This window comes from Blennius ocellaris (genome assembly GCF_963422515.1).
Source record: "Blennius ocellaris genome assembly, chromosome: 19".
NCBI classification, from domain to species: Eukaryota; Metazoa; Chordata; class Actinopteri; order Blenniiformes; family Blenniidae; genus Blennius; species Blennius ocellaris.
Window position 1 is genome coordinate 6,822,880 of NC_137668.1, and position 8,870 is coordinate 6,831,749.

Below are 8,870 nucleotides of genomic sequence, written 5' to 3' on the forward strand. Positions count from 1 at the left end.
AGAAAAAAAAACAAAACGGTGGGGGCAAGACGCTGGATGCTGATGAAAGAATGAGAACTTTTCATCCCGGATCCTGATCTGGTGCTGGTTTAAAAAAAAACAAACAAAAAAAAAACATTTACTTTTAATATTCTCTCAGCGTGGCTTTCCAAAACAACACACCATTGCCCCTCAAAACAAAGCTTTGAAAATGTTTCTATTATAGATTAAACACTTATAACTACGGTGGTGTTTTAAAACACTCCAACTTAACCTCACAGCTTTATATGTTTGCTTACAATTATTTAAGCATACATGACTCATCTACCAATTAGATGCAATTGTTTTGCAATAGTCCTACCTTGATAATCCTGGTTTGGGCAGATGCACTTTCTCTCATGTGTCTGGACAATAAAAATGATGGTAACAGTGTTATATATATATATATATATATATATGTATATATATTTATTTTATTTTTTTTAACAACACTTATCTTTATATAATAAAGTTTGTGCATGTCACAATACAGCATATAGTTTATATCAGGGGTACGGTATTGGCCCATGGGCCTTATATTGGCGTCAAACCACAATACTGTTACCCCAGCGCCGGACCTTCAACCATGGAGAGTCTGACAGATTTGCAAATCAATGAAAGCCATATTAAAAAGAGACTTTTCAAACTTTGTTTGGTAAAAGCTGTTGAAAATCGAATGAATGAATAAAGGTTTTGTTTCGAATGTGTGAAAGAAAAACAAATACAATGAACATGCTCAAAATTAATTGTTCAATTGCCATATGTCTTGTTTCTTCAGATTTCAATCACCCAACTCACCGAAAAGGACCAAAAACAATGTTTGACAGAAAAATTGAGGAGAATCTGTCGTACGACAAATGCATGTTGTTTTCCAATGGTATAAGAATAATTACCTCGAGCTGTTACAACCAAGAGGTAAAGACTTTTAATGCAAATGTGTACATAAATCCTTAACAGACGCATGCCTCATTTCATCCCTCCGTGTTCAATACATGTGCTTACAAGCTGGTCTGGATGCTTTCGGAGCCCTGTTCCAGAAAGCGGGTTATGTGGAGATCCAGGGTAACTTAACCCTGAATCGAAGGAAACTCTGAGTCAGTCGCCATGGCAGCAGACTCTCTGAACACAACCTACTCGCTGGCAGGTTCACTGTAAGAAATCTGGAGTTTCTACCCGCCTCCTCCCACATGAAGAAAGCTGTTCGACATGGATTAGCCGCTATTTCCAAACCCGATCAGACGTGGAGGTACAAATAATTTGAGATAACTTATGTCGCCAGAGAGTCTTCCGGCCCATTAGAAGTTTGTTTTTTTACTGCATTAATTCCTTCCCGAGTTGACCCGTGCCTCGCATCAGAGCACATTTTATGCTTGGCATTAAAACATTTTGGTGAAATGGTAGTTTTCTTTATAATATTGGTAAAGCAACAGTGTGTAGAGTGGTTAGAGAATCACCCTCACACTGAAAGTAGTGGCTTTCTTTTGGGGGAGTTATATACACATTTTAAATGACTCCACTTTAATAAAAATGTCTAAACACTGTGTTCATCTACCAAGTGGGAGATTAGCAGAGGACGAGTTTAAACAACATTTCTCGCTGGTTTAAATGACCATTTAAAAAAAATGTAAAAGCCCCCATCAATTCAAATACTAAAATTAAAATCAAAATGAGGTACAATCAGAACATGTATATATATATATATATATATATATATATAAAGGCCTTTTTATCCTTAAAGATGTTTTTACATTTAATTTTTAGCTGCGACCAAGTTGCCTTCCTCCTGTTGGATTGCACCTAAATGAAATTCAGATTTTACACCTATTTATTATTTCTACCTGTATGCTGCGATCTTAAGTCAAGTGTTAGATCAGTGGAGTTATGCATTCAAACATATGCATCGACTCTTGCAGCAGTTTTCTCCCAGTCGTCTTTCTCCTCTGCTGCTGCAGCACCGGGACTTTTACTTGTGACACCGGGGCTCCACTGATGATGGCTTTTTACTGTGGTTGTGCACTGAACTCAAGAGTTGATTGAACCAATTCAGATCAGCTGTTCTGGAACCGGAAACTCTTGAGTTTACCATCTGAGTCAGTCGACTCAGACTTCTGGGAGGAACTTGGAGATCGTTGAACCTCCTACCTGAAACCCCCGCTGCACTCTGACAATGGAGTGAAGGAGGCTAGTTTGTTGTCTCTAAAGTTAACATTGGTGCACTGAAATAGGTAAATATCCCAGTTTCCAGCTGCTTGAACATACAAGCTGAAATTGCTTCGTTTTGGGGGAACGGAAGGTGTATAAGTGATATCTGCTACCACGGCCTAAATATTAGTTACCAAAGTGAAATAATTACACAGAAGTACATTCCACCACCCTATGGATTGGCAGTGATTATATTGCAGCTGGAAAGCTGTCTCAACACTACAAGACAACAAAAACTGTACGAAACACCTTCAATTATTTGTGACTTGCCATGTTCAACATGTTGAGGAATATGCTTTGCAGCCTAACGAGCTCACATGCCTTCAGGGCGCCACTGGGAAACGCTGAATAAAATGAAAATTACTTTACATGGTACATACACTATTGGCTAATTATTGGCTTTATTACATTTACTATGGTCAAAAAGTGCATGTTAATAGCCATGATTACACCATTAGTTGCTATATAGTGTCTGGCATCTCAGCTAGCAGAGTGAACAAAACACGACCTCGCAATTTTTGTGGTTCAGTGGAAATATAACGGTTTTGCTTCATGAACTCAAAATTGACAATAACTGAATCAAGACTGAGATAAATTGATGAACAGTAGCTCATGAAGATCGATTCCCGTCCCTCCATTTGTTTCTGGAGGGCAAGTTGGGAGGTCAATGCATTGCTTACGCCGTCGCCACGGCAACGGAGTACCGGAAGTTTAAAAACGATGTGATGCCATGGCATCGTTCGAGTCGTCTCCATGGCAACAGAACCCAGAAAGAAACGCAAAATAACTGATGTCAATACGTTGTTTACATCATCACCATGGCAACAGAACACCGGAAGGCCACCCAAAAAGCAATGCGAGGTCATTGCCTCATTTATTTTATCGACATGGCAACGGAATAAAACAATCCCTGTAAGTATGCAACTTTCTCTTCCCCAATGAGGAGCAGAAACTCACATTTTGGCAGAATTTTCTAAATCTCCTCACTCCTTGGTCACGGCTGTTTCTACTGACACTATAAAGACATTTTTTTTTTTCGCTCTGTGGTTCAGCCAGCGGTTGATCAGAGTCCAGATCAATACCAACACTGGAAGAACCGCCATGCGTGCTCCTCATTACCAACTCAAAACGTTTACGTCACCCTCATGTGGAGGGGTGGAGTTACTGGATTTTCCAGGCAAAGTAAAAAAAGACTCATCTACAATAAATCAGAAGAATGTGCCATTTTCTGAAGTTTGATTCCAGTTTAGCGACATTTTCTTGCAGGCGAATTGTTATGATGGAAACTAACCCTCTTTGTAAATCCATCCCTTCATTGCTCTTTAGGATCTTTGATACATTTTGCAGCCTGTTAGATTACACATGTGCTGCCTTTTTACGTCAACACCCTTCATCTGTGTTCCAGTGCAAAACTTATATACGTTTTTTCACCAAATACCTTCTAAATCGGATCATTTCTGAATCTAAAGGACTACAAATGACCTCATCACCAGAGGTTGCGATTACTTGAAATCTTTCAGTCGTTGATCTAATTGTTTAATAAAAGAAAACCTGGAAGGTTGTTTTTCATTTGGGCAGATTGGACTACCAGGGGTCTTAAAAGAACAATCAAATCAATTATTACAGCCCTTTTAATTAAACTGACTGATAATAAGAAGCTCAGACCACAGCTTCTGCCAACCACAATAAATAAACTCCATAAATCTGCTCATCTTTTTATGGTACTTTGATGAAAAGCTTAACGTGACACAAATAGGTAGTAGGTGGTTTGTATAGTCTGTTATCCCTCAAAAAGTCTTCCAACAGTTTTTCCATTGAGACCAGAGAAATTAATGCCTGTTTTTTTTTTAATACTTGAAGAAAAAAAATGCATCCTCTTGTGAGGAGAAAGCACAAACCATAGAGCTGTGCAATGCCTCCTGCACATTACAGTAAACACACTGCTTACCAGCTTCTGTTGCCCCTTCTGGCCCGACACTAAATTAATCTAATGGACCCAAATGGAGGAATGCACAAGAGGTCAAAGCTGTGTGAACTGGGATAAGGTGTGTGTGTCTGTGTGGAGTCATTTTGGGATTCTTCACCTCAGATGGCAAAAGATAAGGCTGTCAGCCAGGTTTTTAAAGAGCGCAGCCTGATCCTGCCACAATAACTCGGAGGAGTTTTTGCCACCTGTGCAGCGATGGGCCCACAATTGAGTGGCTCAGCTGTTAATCTGCCTGGGACGGCGTGCAGACACTTAATTTCCCCATTAAGTTTGGTAAACTTGGAGCTGGGAACCAATGAAAGTCATTCTAAGCACATTATGTCTCAAACTTACTGCACTTCTATTTATCCCATGGTAAAAATCATCAAATGCATGCATGATGATTACATTTCTGTTGATGTTTGTTAAATTAGCCACAATTCTCTTAAATCCTTGAATGTGCTTGGTTACAATTCAGGCTGTCGAGTAGTGAGGAAGTTTCTGCCGTCCTCGTGACGATCAAGAGACGTCGACTTAGCTTTTTAGCTTCAGAACAGTTTGTTTACAGGGAAATGCTATAAAACAATGATGTAGTCATCCTGCCAGACTACAAGTGGATGCTGTTGCTTTGTTCCATAATGAAATCATACACAGAAGAGAGAGCGAACAATATGGTGCAAAAATGATCAATGGGAGTCGACGGATATTTGTATGGCCCAATGACAGAAGTGGGATTGTTATTACGGTGACTCTATTAAACGACCATGTCCTAGGAGAATATGGACTGGGAGTCATGACATGCCGGAGGAACCATTGCTGTTATTATCCATCTACTGAGCATGTGCAGAAGAACTATTTGCTATGGCAGTGGTGCGCATGGACAGTGGCAGCATTTCAGAAAAGTTGTTTCCCTCAATTACACCACAGATGCTTGAGTATAAAGTTGTCTTTTCAGTGGTTCCTGTAAATGGACACTGAAAACACATTTTCACTTGAAAATGTTGTGGGAAATTAGATTTACTAATCTTTTACAGAAAATATCATTAACACCTTTCAAGATCTATAGGACGTAAAAAACTCTTCTCTCAGTATTAAATGTAGTCCAATGAGGCTTATTTGATCCTTTAATTAGTTGTAACCAGTGTTCTTATTGTCCATTGCCACGTGCGTGTCCTGAAAAAAATATTTATTGCCATCAAAATGGAAACGGAGGCCAAACATTTTCAAAAAGCTGTCTTCCCCATGTCAATAGAGATGGATGAAGTGAGAGTAGTGATTCACTGATCCACATTTTTCCACTTCAATTTCTGAATTTAAATATCTTCCATTTGATACCATTCAGATACCAGAAATCTGGTTCCTTTAATATTATCATTATCATTACTGTTGATTTTATATGAGGCTGTAATAAACTCCCCTCTACAGGCAGTTATGAAACGTACGAATGTTTGCATGTATTCTCTCAAAAGACAACTTGAGGTTAGTAGAAGGTCAGAAAAGGAAGTAAGTCGTACAAACTATTTTTGCTCAATTTGGACTATGTGGGGGTCTGTATGATGTCATCATTTCATAATAAACTAGTTCTACCTTTAAAACCTCAACATCACTTTATTAACTGCTGGGGTAATTCTTTAGCAATGAACCACAAACAACTGGGACTATTTTCTGTGTTGCTTTGTGGTGTTTTGAGAATAAAATATGTCCAAACAACAAGTCATGCAAAGTTGGATAGCACAATGCTATTACGCTAGCCTCCGAGCTCGCTGCAAAGTGTGGAATGGATTTTCTGACACATTACTCCACGTCTCATTGAGATCTGCCTCCGTTCATGAAATCCAGTCCACATTTTGTAGCCAGCGAGCAGAGCAGCCAGCAGGGAAACGCTTGTGGAGTCATTTCAGCAACAGTAAAGCAGACTAGGCTTCATGGATCAGAAATCTCTGCAGGTTGGATCAGAAATTTCCGATCCGTGAATTACGTCAACATCGGAACCCGATACCGATACTGGATCGGGTCGGCCCCAATCCCTAAGTGAGAGTCTTCAAAAAGTTCCACCCTTGGAGGCGTTTTGTGAAAAGATGTAGTCAGTGGCTGTGTGCACTGCTGTCATGTAAACGGGCGCCTAAAACATCAGTAAACTATTATCACAAAAGATGTTGACAAATAACACAGAAGTACATCATGCTTGTAACCTGTGAGCAAATTGAAATACTAACCGACCCTCATGCTCTTCTGTTCACTGCCACAACATGGGTAATTAGCACTGATATCTCAATCTCATGCAAATAAGAAATGCAAATAACCTGTTAGAGCCGGTGAAGACTCCTGTGGGCCCAAGCCCGTGATCCAGATGTCGGAGGCTGACAAGATAACAATCATCATCCATATGGGAGCAATAGGCTCACATCTGCATGCCATAATGGAGGCCTGTGAAACAGAATGTGGCAAGAAAGACACGCTAATAAAAACAGTGGAAGAAAAAAAAAGAAAACATTAATGGAGTCAATACACTGAGCAATGTACAAGCCTGAAGAGATGAGCATTTATTACCACATCATTGAGGCATTAATCACAGAAATTCAGAGATTTATAAGAGATGAAATGCAACAAAAAGGAGTAATTGATTTGTTGTTTTGATAGTAAAATAAGGATTTTTATAATACATTGAGCAGCCCGTGCAGAATAAGTTAAGTTACATGAAGATTAGTCAGAGTCCATATTAGGAAGAGTGAAGGGGGTAAATAAAGCAGCAAAAAGGGAGTCACATGTCGGATTAACGAACACAGGCGACCAGATCGAACCGAAATCGACCAGCGAGCAGCATTTTATGGGGATTTTTTCTTCCCCCAGGATTTGTCTTGGATTCCGGGGGGATTAGACCCAGCTGTGTTTGCACAGCGACACGGAGGCTAGCCCGACAGGCTGCTAGCTCCCACGGCTAGCCCCACTTCCCCTGACCCTGCGCCATTTACCAGCCAGCCCGGGCAGCCAACACCAAGCCGAGCCGGGAGAAAACACCTCGGACAGGAGGGAGGGCGGAAAACCAGGCCGAGTTAGTGAGTTACAACTCACCGGGGGTGGATGGTGGAGATGGTTCTGGTTGTCATGCTAGCCGCGATGCTAACACTGGTTAGCTTCCCTTCCAGGACGCCTCAGAGGGAAAAAAAAAAGAAGAAGAAGAAAAAAAAAAGGATTTCCAGCTTTTTCTCCTTTAATTCATGAAAAGTGCGGATAAGTCGCCGTCTGCAGGTGAAGGAGACGGATTGTGGGAGCGATAACCAGCCGCTGGAGGTAAAACTTGAGTAGTTCGCTGAGGTTACTTCGACTAAAAAAAAATAATAAATAAAAAAGAAAAAGATCCAAAGTGACCACCGAGAGCCACTTTACAGGCGCGTGCTGATTGGAGCGCGAGAGCCACCAATCACCTGTGGAGAGCCCGCGAGGATGAGCTCACTGGGCCGCCTCAAGCCCCGCCCACCGGGACGAACAACAACAATAACAATGACGGCGACAGCAATGAAGACAACAAAAATATTACAAATAATACCTTTAACACATGTTAAAATGATTAACAATAATGATGACATCAACAATGATCGATTTTTATTAATTTAATTAACAGATTTACACAATAACAAAGATGACAATAAACGATGACAACAGCAATGACAAATAACATATTACTACAACAGAAAAGTTCCATTAATACAAATAACATATTATAATTTTAACACGTTAAAATAATTAACACAATGATATTGTCTATAAATAAAAATTTAGCGAATATATATATATATTTTAAATATTTGTAGAAAACCAAAGATTTTGATGCAATATTACTTTCCCACAGAATAGAATTACAATGGTATTTCATTATCACTGGTCCAGAAATAAAGTGAAAACAAGAAAATAATTAGAGGGGGTCATGGCACAAAGTTTGTGTAGCTGGTGTTTATGATCACATAATAATAGTAATTGTTAGTTTATGAATACTGATATTGATGGTAATAACATAATTATGATGGTGATATTAGTAGTGGTTACAAAAATCATAATAATCAAGAAAAAAAATAAGGACACTCCACATGGATGCATATTTGCATGTGACATTAAAAAACAACTTTATTCACTCAGTCAGTGACAAAGATTTGTGAACACACACACGCACGCACGCACGCACGCACGCACACACACATACAGCTGATTGCTGTATTTCTTATGTAACCTCCTCCCTCTCGGTTTGCAGCTGGCTCCAGAGGTCTCAATATTTGCGCCACACATTTTTATTTGTTTTTTTCGTCTTCTTTCCAAACGCATTCACTCAAAGGAGAGAATTACTGCGTGGTGAGTGGAAAGCATATGGCCTAATTTACTGTGATGCTTAACCAGCACCGTGACTGCCCCCCACCACCACCACCCACTGGTTGTTGGAGCTGCCTGCACGCCTGCCCACTGTCTGTGGGAGTGGAGGAGGCATTGCTGTGATTAATATGGCTTTACTCAACTCTCCAAGCAAGGTCATCAGCAGCCATCTGTAGGCATTTGAAAAAAACCAAACATTAATTGAGATGTGAGATTTTTATTGTTCTTCTGCTTTGACACGATTAAACCAACCCTGTTGATTGCAGTACTGCACTTGAGCATGGATTCACTATATCTAATGAAGTCTGCAGGAAAACTAAGC